The 12,432-nt window shown below is 41.1% G+C and overlaps 1 protein-coding gene across 2 annotated transcripts in view; it reads left to right on the top strand.

The window, feature by feature from the left end:
* The first annotated feature begins 419 nt into the window (after positions 1-419).
* S1PR2 (sphingosine-1-phosphate receptor 2) overlaps positions 420-12,432 on the top strand; it is an 87,731-nt gene continuing 75,718 nt past the window's right edge. The window contains exon 1 of one of the 2 annotated variants that reach the window (XM_069767077.1): positions 420-954. The gene's annotated coding sequence lies outside the window, so the exon portion shown is untranslated. Of the gene's footprint in view, positions 955-1,809; positions 2,527-12,432 lie in introns of those variants that run through there. The other variant, XM_069767078.1, reaches the window with a different exon arrangement.

Genomic DNA, 12,432 nt, shown 5'->3' with positions numbered 1-12,432 from the left:
AGCTGCAACGAGAAGCGTCACTGTCAGGTTTAGTTAATACACAGAAGTGACACTTTACCCCGTAATCCGGTCACCGTCAGCAGTTACCTTGTGGCCGGGCTGAACCTTACGCTTATATGATTTCATGCAGCCCCCAAAATGTACTTCCTCAAAACCAAAAAAAGAAACTTGGTTAGAACAGATCCCAGAAGAAAAAAAAAAATCAGCCGGACCCTCCCCCCATATAGCAGCTGCCTTGTCTGAAATTGCAGTTTCCATAATTAGTTAGATAGTAAAGAATAGTCACTGTGTGCCTACAAAGAGCATGTTGGGGGAGGCAAGCACCGAATGAGTGCAGGGAGGAGACAGAAAGGAGGAGTTGTAGAGTTCTCAGTCCTCTTCTATCTTCAGGCTGCTGACCAAAAAAGTCACTTTTTGCTATATTGCTATACAGCATTGCTATTCTTCTTCTTTCCCTTTTCCCCACTCCCTTTTTTTCCGTAAGCACGGCCTCCCCAACCCACTCCCTTGGTCTATCTCCCCGTTCTTATACTCAGAAAGTCCCAGAGCCAAAGCAGAAGAAAACATCTGGATTTTGTTTTTCAAGGAGACGAGGGGGAAGGAGTGAGAAAGCGAAGAAGAGAGCGAATATGGGACCGAATCATGGGTGTAGTGAGCACACCCCAAAATACCCCCCACTTTGGCGAGTTGCAAGTGGGAGAGGGAAAGTTGACAAGTTTCTAAGATGCTGACTTGGAGCAGAAGAGGCTACATTACACAGCCCAGGAGATCAGAAGAAGACCTGTCCGGATTCACAGAAGGTCTATTCTGGATCATGTGCTTGGGCTGAGATCTGCTTTCTTTGGATGCACTTATTGCATTTTGTGGATTTATCCAGGTCTGAAATTTTGGGGGTTGCAAGTCCGAAAGGATCGACTGTTGAGAAAAAAAATCAAAGAAGGAAACCTAAGAAAGGTAAGGAGTCTGTAAGGGAGATACAACAGGTGTGAACTATGCCATCACAATGGCCATTGTACCACTGCTGCATGAATGGACCTACATACTGCAGAGCCAAGATAGGCTGGGGCAGACACAGGTGCACAGAGCAATCAGTCAACAGAACCAAGGATGTACCTTGGCAATTTTGTTGGAAGGATGATCAGAAGTTGATTACCAAAGATATATCACGAGGGTGGTGTCAATATTTTAATCATAAGGTGTTAACACAAACTTAGTGGCATATCATTGGATGGTTCATTTAGGACATACGGGCGGCCTAGCTCTGGTGGTTAGTGTCCTGCCAACTCATTGATTTTGATAGATCTCAAGTAACAATTGTTTAGGACCTTCTGTGATCACCTTCTCATCATTGTAGGAGCCTTCTTTGTCCATTTGGGACAAAACGAGTCTTTAGATCTGATGGGACTCGGCTCATTCATCTCTCGATTTCTGGTGTATAATACTTTATTTTCAGCTAGGAAAATTATAAGTGATGACCTTCTCATCGTTGGAGAACACTCTACTTCTCGATTCGAGAGAGGTGGATCAAATTTCAGTATTTTTACACAACTTGGCTCACTGATTTTGGAGGAATCGATAAAATGCTTAATTTCTTGATAGGTTAGTCATTTTTTAAGGACCTCTGATGATCACCTCTTCATTGGAGGAACCATTTTTTTTTCCATTTTGAGACACTATGATTATTCCATGCCAGTTTGTTGGTTTTCAGGGGTACCATACTTAATTTTAAGCTTATGTAGGACCTCGCTACTGGAGGACATTTTACTTTTCCTACTTGGACTAGGAGAGGCTTTCACTTTGGTGGTTACAACTTGTCCATGTATTACGAAGGAAGTTGGTTGAGTTTAGTAGGTGCTACACATTTTTTCAATTTCCGCTAGGTAAATGTCTCGTAGAGGAACACATTACTTGTAGATGGGTTGTCCCATCTGGAAAACCTGCAACAACAAAAAAAGCCAGAAAAACAGCATGTGTGACTTCATTCTTGATGCAAACAGAATGTTCTCAAATTTGAGAGTCTCAAGACAACCTTAGTTCCTATAGACACTTATGAAGTCTGAGACAGGAAAGTCTCAATTTCAAGACCCTTGAACAGTGAGAACGGGCACTTAGAATGACAAGAACGTAGCTCCTGGGGTTAGGAAACTCTCATGCACAGACTGAGCAGGGTAGTATCACCATGCATGGCAGGCACATAGGTGTGTGTGCACACTAGGTGAGAGGTGGAGATAGATCTAGGCAGGACAACTGAAATTTAGAAGGCAGACGTGCCTCTCCTGCTACCTGGCTGAGCTACAGTGCCATGAGACCAGATCATTGTATGATTTCCACGTTTTGTCCTGGAATATAAGAGGCAGGAATTCTGGGATGAATGAGAGGATTGCATGTCTACGAAGGAGTGAGGAGGAGAAGAGATCAAAGGAAAGTAACAAAGAACGGATATGAAGAGTGTGAAAGACGAAACATGGTTCTATGCCATGCAGGGAAAACTAGGCAAAGGCAGAGAAGTGCAATGATGATCCTCACGTAAGTGCCGCATTTTATGATCATAAACAATAGGCGTCTGTCATTTTAGCTGCATTCGCATAAGCAGTTTTCGGTGCAGTTTTTTAAGCATTTTTTTTTTTTAAGCAAAAGTTATTAGCCGATCCAAAAAGAAGGAAAAGCTTTCTAGAAAGACTGATGTTTCTCTTCTCTTTACCATCCAGTATTGTGTTTGTCTCACAAAAAAATCCACCAAAAACTGCACATGTGAATCCAGCCTGAAAGTGTTTGGCAAAATTAGGGTCAAAGCTGAATCATGGTAATAGGGGAGAAACAATGGACTCCTGTGCAACCATGCAGGCAGGAGACAGTAATTCACAACTCTATAATTAATGGAGGGAACAACATAGGACTTTTCTTAGAAGAGGTATGCAAGTTACCAGAAAGAGATAGGAGGAGAAATAAAGAGGATAATAAATCATGCAAATAAATTTATATAATTTATACAATATGATTTTCTGGATTTTATTTTTGATATTCTATCTCTCAATGTTAAATTTAACCTACCCTTAAAATTATAGACTGTTCATGTCTTTGTCAGTGGGCAAACTTACAAAATCAGCAAGGGATCAAATACTTATTTCTCCCACTGTATGGAGTAAGAAGAGGAGATATAGGGAGGATATATGGAGTAATAGGAGGAGATATAGGAGGATATATGGAGTAATAGGAGGAGATATAGGGAGGATATATGGAGTAATAGGGGGAGATATAGGAAGATATATGGAGTAATAGGAGGAGATATAGGGAGGATATATGGAGTAATAGGAGGACATATAGGGGGATATATGGAGTAATAGGGGGAGATATAGGGAGGATATATGGAGTAATAGGAGGAGATATAGAGAGGATATATGGAGTAATAGAAGGAGATATAGGAGGATATATGGAGTAATAGGAGGAGATATAGGAGGATATATGGAGTAATAGGAGGAGATATAGGGAGGATATATGGAGTAATAGGAGGAGATATAGGGAGGATATATGGAGTAATAGGAGGAGATATAGGGGGATATATGGAGTAATAGGAGGAGATATAGGGAGGATATATGGAGTAATAGGAGGAGATATAGGGAGGATATATGGAGTAATAGGAGGAGATATAGGAGGATATATGGAGTAATAGGAGGAGATATAGGGAGGATATATGGAGTAATAGGAGGAGATATAGAGAGGATATATGGAGTAATAGAAGGAGATATAGGAGGATATATGGAGTAATAGGAGGAGATATAGGAGGATATATGGAGTAATAGGAGGAGATATAGGGGGATATATGGAGTAATAGGAGGAGATATAGGGGGATATATGGAGTAATAGGAGGAGATATAGGAGGATATATGGAGTAATAGGAGGAGATATAGGAGGATATATGGAGTAATAGGAGGAGATATAGGAGGATATATGGAGTAATAGGAGGAGATATAGGAGGATATATGGAGTAATAGGAGGAGATATAGGAGGATATATGGAGTAATAGGAGGAGATATAGGGAGGATATATGGAGTAATAGGAGGAGATATAGGGAGGATATATGGAGTAATAGGAGGAGATATAGGGGGATATATGGAGTAATAGGAGGAGATATAGGAGGATATATGGAGTAATAGGAGGAGATATAGGAGGATATATGGAGTAATAGGAGGAGATATAGGGGGATATATGGAGTAATAGGAGGAGATATAGGAAGGATATATGGAGTAATAGGAGGAGATATAGGAGGATATATGGAGTAATAGGAGGAGATATAGGAGGATATATGGAGTAATAGGAGGAGATATAGGGAGGATATATGGAGTAATAGGAGGAGATATAGGAGGATATATGGAGTAATAGGAGGAGATATAGGAGGATATATGGAGTAATAGGAAGAGATATAGGGGGATATATGGAGTAATAGGAGGAGATATAGGAGGATATATGGAGTAATAGGAGGAGATATAGGGAGGATATATGGAGTAATAGTAGGAGATATAGGAGGATATATGGAGTAATAGGAGGAGATATAGGGGGATATATGGAGTAATAGGAGGAGATATAGGAGGATATATGGAGTAATAGGAGGAGATATAGGGAGGATATATGGAGTAATAGTAGGAGATATAGGAGGATATATGGAGTAATAGGAGGAGATATAGGGAGGATATATGGAGTAATAGGAGGAGATATAGGAGGATATATGGAGTAATAGGAGGAGATATAGGGAGGATATATGGAGTAATAGGAGGAGATATAGGGAGGATATATGGAGTAATAGGAGGAGATATAGGGGGATATATGGGGTAATAGGAGGGGATATAGGAGGATATATGGAGTAATAGGAGGAGATATAGGAGGATATATGGAGTAATAGGAGGAGATATAGGGAGGATATATGGAGTAATAGGAGGAGATATAGGGAGGATATATGGAGTAATAGGAGGAGATATAGGGGGATATATGGAGTAATAGGAGGAGATATAGGAGGATATATGGAGTAATAGCAGGAGATATAGGGAGGATATATGGAGTAATAGGAGGAGATATAGGGGGATATATGGAGTAATAGGAGGAGATATAGGAGGATATATGGAGTAATAGGAGGAGATATAGGAGGATATATGGAGTAATAGGAGGAGATATAGGGAGGATATATGGAGTAATAGGAGGAGATATAGGGGGATATATGGAGTAATAGGAGGAGATATAGGGAGGATATATGGAGTAATAGGAGGAGATATAGGAGGATATATGGAGTAATAGGAGGAGATATAGGGAGGATATATGGAGTAATAGGAGGAGATATAGGAGGATATATGGAGTAATAGGAGGAGATATAGGAGGATATATGGAGTAATAGGAGGAGATATAGGGAGGATATATGGAGTAATAGGAGGAGATATAGGAGGATATATGGAGTAATAGGAGGAGATATAGGGAGGATATATGGAGTAATAGGAGGAGATATAGGGAGGATATATGGAGTAATAGGAGGAGATATAGGAGGATATATGGAGTAATAGGGGGAGATATAGGGAGGATATATGGAGTAATAGGAGGAGATATAGGGGGATATATGGAGTAATAGGAGGAGATATAGGAGGATATATGGAGTAATAGGAGGAGATATAGGGAGGATATATGGAGTAATAGGAGGGGAGATATATGGAGTATATAGGAGATATAGGAGGATATATGGAGTAATAGGAGGAGATATAGGGAGGATATATGGAGTAATAGGAGGAGATATAGGAGGTTATATGGAGTAATAGGAGGAGATATAGGAGATATATGGAGTAATAGGGGGAGACTATAGGAGGCACAATGGCCACTGCGTCGTCACACTGCTGCACACAGCCTACTATGGAGTAACTAGGAGGAACAGTCTTCCACTTCGGCTCACACTAATAGGGGAGATATAGGAGGATATCTGGAGTAATAGGAGGAGATATAGGAGGATATATGGAGTAATAGGAGGCGACATAGGGGGATATATGGAATGGAGGAGATATAGGAGGATATATGGATTAGATTCATCGGGAGGATCACTGGGCTCACTGGAGATATAGGAGGAGTATATAGGAGGATATATGGAGAAATATGGGAGATATAGGAGGATATATGGGTAATAGAGAAGAGAGATATAGGAGGATATATGGAGTAATAGGAGGCGATATAGGAGGATATATGGAGTAATAGGAGGAGATATAGGAGGATATATGGAGTAATAGAGGAGATATAGGAGGATATATGGAGTAATAGGAGGAGATATAGGAGGATATATGGAGTAATAGGAGGAAGATATAGGGAGGATATATGGAGTAATAGGAGGAGATATAGGAGGATATATGGAGTAATAGGAGGCGATATAGGAGGATATATGGAGTAAATCTCACACTGTAGCGTCACACAGTACTACCGACGGAGCTCTAGGCACGGCTCACTCATTGGCGTCCACTAGGGGTGCTACTAGGCGGATCACTCATGCGTACCACTCCGCGCTCACACGGCTGCACACATTCTACCACGTCTTCGCAGCACGTTATAGGCGACATATGCGTACCACTTAGGCGCCACTCGGTTTTCACACATTCGACCTACTTCGTGCGCACACTTGCGTGCACGACATTGGAGCCTAATGGAGTGCAATGATGCCCACCCTGCCTGCCTCCTCCCCATTCTCCCACCCCCCCCCCCCCCCATCCTGCCCTCAGCACCCCATCAAATCTTTGTAGCGGATGCAGATGGCCCCCACACCTAGAATCGAAGCCCATCCCAGCCAAGCAAAAAAGAAAAGGGCACACAGCAACAAGTGACAGCAAAAAGTACAGCCAAGAAGCAACGAAGAGTGGTGGTGGTGGGAGACTCACTACTGAGAGGCACAGAAGCAGCCATCTGCAGACCGGACATAACTGCAAGAGAAGTATGCTGCCTTCCAGGTGCGATGATCAAGGATGTGACCGATAGGATACCAAAGCTCTTCAGCTCCAAGGACGTCCACCCATTTCTTCTGATACATGTTGGCACCAATGACACGGCAAGGAAGGACCTACCGACAATCTGCAAGGACTTTGAAGAGTTGGGGAAGAAAGTAAAGGAACTGGATGCACAGGTAGTTTTTTCTTCTATCCTTCCAGTAGACGGGCATGGCACCAGGAGATGGAACAGGATCCTTGATGCAAACAACTGGCTAAGACGATGGTGCAGACAACAAGGATTTGGATTCCTGGACCACGGTGTGAATTACTGGTATGATGGACTCCTCGCCAGAGACGGACTACACCTCAACAAACCTGGGAAACACACATTCGCCAGAAGACTCGCTACACTCATCAGGAGGGCGTTAAACTAGAAGAAGAGGGGACGGGAAGAAAAACATTAGACTCGAACAAAGACGACCCAGGAAAACATACTCAGAAGGGAGGTAAGAACATTTCTAAAACAATCCACAGTGAGGAGATTGGAACAAAACAAAATCCTCTAAACTGCATGCTCACAAACGCCAGAAGCCTGACAAACAAGATGGAAGAACTAGAAGCAGAAATATCTACAGGTAACTTTGACATAGTGGGAATAACCGAGACATGGTTAGATGAAAGCTATGACTGGGCAGTTAACTTACAGGGTTACAGTCTGTTTAGAAAGGATCGTAAAAATCGGAGAGGAGGAGGGGTTTGTCTCTATGTAAAGTCTTGTCTAAAGTCCACTTTAAGGGAGGATATTAGCGAAGGGAATGAGGATGTCGAGTCCATATGGGTTGAAATTCATGGAGGGAAAAATGGTAACAAAATTCTCATTGGGGTCTGTTACAAACCCCCAAATATAACAGAAAGCATGGAAAGTCTACTTCTAAAGCAGATAGATGAAGCTGCAACCCATAATGAGGTCCTGGTTATGGGGGACTTTAACTACCCGGATATTAACTGGGAAACAGAAACCTGTGAAACCCATAAAGGCAACAGGTTTCTGCTAATAACCAAGAAAAATTATCTTTCACAATTGGTGCAGAATCCAACCAGAGGAGCAGCACTTTTAGACCTAATACTATCTAATAGACCTGACAGAATAACAAATCTGCAGGTGGTTGGGCATTTAGGAAATAGCGACCACAATATTGTGCAGTTTCACCTGTCTTTCACTAGGGGGACTTGTCAGGGAGTCACAAAAACATTGAACTTTAGGAAGGCAAAGTTTGACCAGCTTAGAGATGCCCTTAATCTGGTAGACTGGGACAATATCCTCAGAAATAAGAATACAGATAATAAATGGGAAATGTTTAAGAACATCCTAAATAGGCAGTGTAAGCGGTTTATACCTTGTGGGAATAAAAGGACTAGAAATAGGAAAAACCCAATGTGGCTAAACAAAGAAGTAAGACAGGCAATTAACAGTAAAAAGAAAGCATTTGCACTACTAAAGCAGGATGGCACCATTGAAGCTCTAAAAAACTATAGGGAGAAAAATACTTTATCTAAAAAACTAATTAAAGCTGCCAAAAAGGAAACAGAGAAGCACATTGCTAAGGAGAGTAAAACTAATCCCAAACTGTTCTTCAACTATATCAATAGTAAAAGAATAAAAACTGAAAATGTAGGCCCCTTAAAAAATAGTGAGGAAAGAATGGTTGTAGATGACGAGGAAAAAGCTAACATATTAAACACCTTCTTCTCCACGGTATTCACGGTGGAAAATGAAATGCTAGGTGAAATCCCAAGAAACAATGAAAACCCTATATTAAGGGTCACCAATCTAACCCAAGAAGAGGTGCGAAACCGGCTAAATAAGATTAAAATAGATAAATCTCCGGGTCCGGATGGCATACACCCACGAGTACTAAGAGAACTAAGTAATGTAATAGATAAACCATTATTTCTTATTTTTAGTGACTCTATAGCGACAGGGTCTGTTCCGCAGGACTGGCGCATAGCAAATGTGGTGCCAATATTCAAAAAGGGCTCTAAAAGTGAACCTGGAAATTATAGGCCAGTAAGTCTAACCTCTATTGTTGGTAAAATATTTGAAGGGTTTCTGAGGGATGTTATTCTGGATTATCTCAACGAGAATAACTGTTTAACTCCATATCAGCATGGGTTTATGAGAAATCGCTCCTGTCAAACCAATCTAATCAGTTTTTATGAAGAGGTAAGCTATAGACTGGACCACGGTGAGTCATTGGACGTGGTATATCTCGATTTTTCCAAAGCGTTTGATACCGTGCCGCACAAGAGGTTGGTACACAAAATGAGAATGCTTGGTCTGGGGGAAAATGTGTGTAAATGGGTTAGTAACTGGCTTAGTGATAGAAAGCAGAGGGTGGTTATAAATGGTATAGTCTCTAACTGGGTCGCTGTGACCAGTGGGGTACCGCAGGGGTCAGTATTGGGACCTGTTCTCTTCAACATATTCATTAATGATCTGGTAGAAGGTTTACACAGTAAAATATCGATATTTGCAGATGATACAAAACTATGTAAAGCAGTTAATACAAGAGAAGATAGTATTCTGCTACAGATGGATCTGGATAAGTTGGAAACTTGGGCTGAAAGGTGGCAGATGAGGTTTAACAATGATAAATGTAAGGTTATACACATGGGAAGAGGGAATCAATATCACCATTACACACTGAACGGGAAACCACTGGGTAAATCTGACAGGGAGAAGGACTTGGGGATCCTAGTTAATGATAAACTTACCTGGAGCAGCCAGTGCCAGGCAGCAGCTGCCAAGGCAAACAGGATCATGGGGTGCATTAAAAGAGGTCTGGATACACATGATGAGAGCATTATACTGCCTCTGTACAAATCCCTAGTTAGACCGCACATGGAGTACTGTGTCCAGTTTTGGGCACCGGTGCTCAGGAAGGATATAATGGAACTAGAGAGAGTACAAAGGAGGGCAACAAAATTAATAAAGGGGATGGGAGAACTACAATACCCAGATAGATTAGCGAAATTAGGATTATTTAGTCTAGAAAAAAGACGACTGAGGGGCGATCTAATAACCATGTATAAGTATATAAGGGGACAATACAAATATCTCGCTGAGGATCTGTTTATACCAAGGAAGGTGACGGGCACAAGGGGGCATTCTTTGCGTCTGGAGGAGAGAAGGTTTTTGCACCAACATAGAAGAGGATTCTTTACTGTTAGGGCAGTGAGAATCTGGAATTGCTTGCCTGAGGAGGTGGTGATGGCGAACTCAGTCGAGGGGTTCAAGAGAGGCCTGGATGTCTTCCTGGAGCAGAACAATATTGTATCATACAATTATTAGGTTCTGTAGAAGGACGTAGATCTGGGGATTTATTATGATGGAATATAGGCTGAACTGGATGGACAAATGTCTTTTTTCGGCCTTAGTAACTATGTTACTATGTTACTATGATATAGGGAGGATATATGGAGTAATAGGAGGAGATATAGGGGGATATATGGAGTAATAGGAGGAGATATAGGAGGATATATGGAGTAATAGGAGGAGATATAGGAGGATATATGGAGTAATAGGAGGAGATATAGGGGGGATATATGGAGTAATAGGGGGAGATATATTGAGGATATATGGAGTAATAGGAGGAGATATAGGGAGGATATATGGAGTAATAGGAGGAGATATAGGAGGATATATGGAGTAATAGGAGGAGATATAGGAGGATATATGGAGTAATAGGGGGAGATATATTGAGGATATATGGAGTAATAGGAGGAGATATAGGAGGATATATGGAGTAATAGGAGGAGATATAGGAGGATATATGGAGTAATAGGAGGAGATATAGGGAGGATATATGGAGTAATAGGAGGAGATATAGGAGGATATATGGAGTAATAGGAGGAGATATAGGGAGGATATATGGAGTAATAGGAGGAGATATAGGGGGATATATGGAGTAATAGGAGGAGATATAGGAGGATATATGGAGTAATAGGAGGCGATATAGGGAGGATATATGGAGTAATAGGAGGAGATATAGGAGGATATATGGAGTAATAGGAGGAGATATAGGAGGATATATGGAGTAATAGGAGGAGATATAGGGAGGATATATGGAGTAATAGGAGGCGATATAGGGAGGATATATGGAGTAATAGGGGGAGATATAGGAGGATATATGGAGTAATAGGAGGCGATATAGGGAGGATATATGGAGTAATAGGGGGAGATATAGGAGGATATATGGAGTAATAGGAGGGGATATAGGAGGATATATGGAGTAATAGGAGGAGATATAGGAGGATATATGGAGTAATAGGAGGAGATATAGGGGGATATATGGAGTAATAGGAGGAGATATAGGGGGATATATGGAGTAATAGGAGGCGATATAGGGAGGATATATGGAGTAATAGGAGGAGATATAGGAGGATATATGGAGTAATAGGAGGCGATATAGGGGGATATATGGAGTAATAGGAGGAGATATAGGAGGATATATGGAGTAATAGGGGGAGATATAGGAGGATATATGGAGTAATAGGAGGAGATATAGGGGGATATATGGAGTAATAGGAGGAGATATAGGAGGATATATGGAGTAATAGGAGGCGATATAGGGAGGATATATGGAGTAATAGGAGGAGATATAGGAGGATATATGGAGTAATAGGGGGAGATATAGGAGGATATATGGAGTAATAGGAGGAGATATAGGAGGATATATGGAGTAATAGGGGGAGATATAGGGAGGATATATGGAGTAATAGAAGGAGATATAGGAGGATATATGGAGTAATAGGAGGAGATATAGGGGGATATATGGAGTAATAGCAGGAGATACAGGGAGGATATATGGAGTAATAGGAGGAGATATAGGGGGATATATGGAGTAATAGGAGGAGATATAGGGGGATATATGGAGTAATAGGAGGAGATATAGGGAGGATATATGGAGTAATAGGAGGAGATAAAGGGGGATATATGGAGTAATAGGAGGAGATATAGGAGGATATATGGAGTAATAGGAGGAGATATAGGAGGATATATGGAGTAATAGGATGAGATATAGGAGGATATATGGAGTAATAGGAGGAGATATAGGGGGATATATGGAGTAATAGGAGGAGATATAGGGAGGATATATGGAGTAATAGGAGGAGATATAGGGGGATATATGGAGTAATAGGAGGAGATATAGGAGGATATATGGAGTAATAGGAGGAGATATAGGAGGATATATGGAGTAATAGGAGGAGATATAGGAGGATATATGGAGTAATAGGATGAGATATAGGAGGATATATGGAGTAATAGGAGGAGATATAGGAAGATATATGGAGTAATAGGAGGAGATATAGGAGGATATATGGAGTAATAGGAGGAGATATAGGGAGGATATATGGAGTAATAGGAGGAGATATAGGGGGATATATGGAGTAATAGGAGGAGATATAGGGAGGATATATGGAGTAATAG

Source organism: Ranitomeya imitator, chromosome 4, assembly GCF_032444005.1.
Source record: "Ranitomeya imitator isolate aRanImi1 chromosome 4, aRanImi1.pri, whole genome shotgun sequence".
Taxonomy (NCBI): Eukaryota; Metazoa; Chordata; class Amphibia; order Anura; family Dendrobatidae; genus Ranitomeya; species Ranitomeya imitator.
The sequence above is the reverse complement of the archived record's forward strand: the minus strand, read 5'-3'. Positions and strand labels throughout refer to the sequence as shown.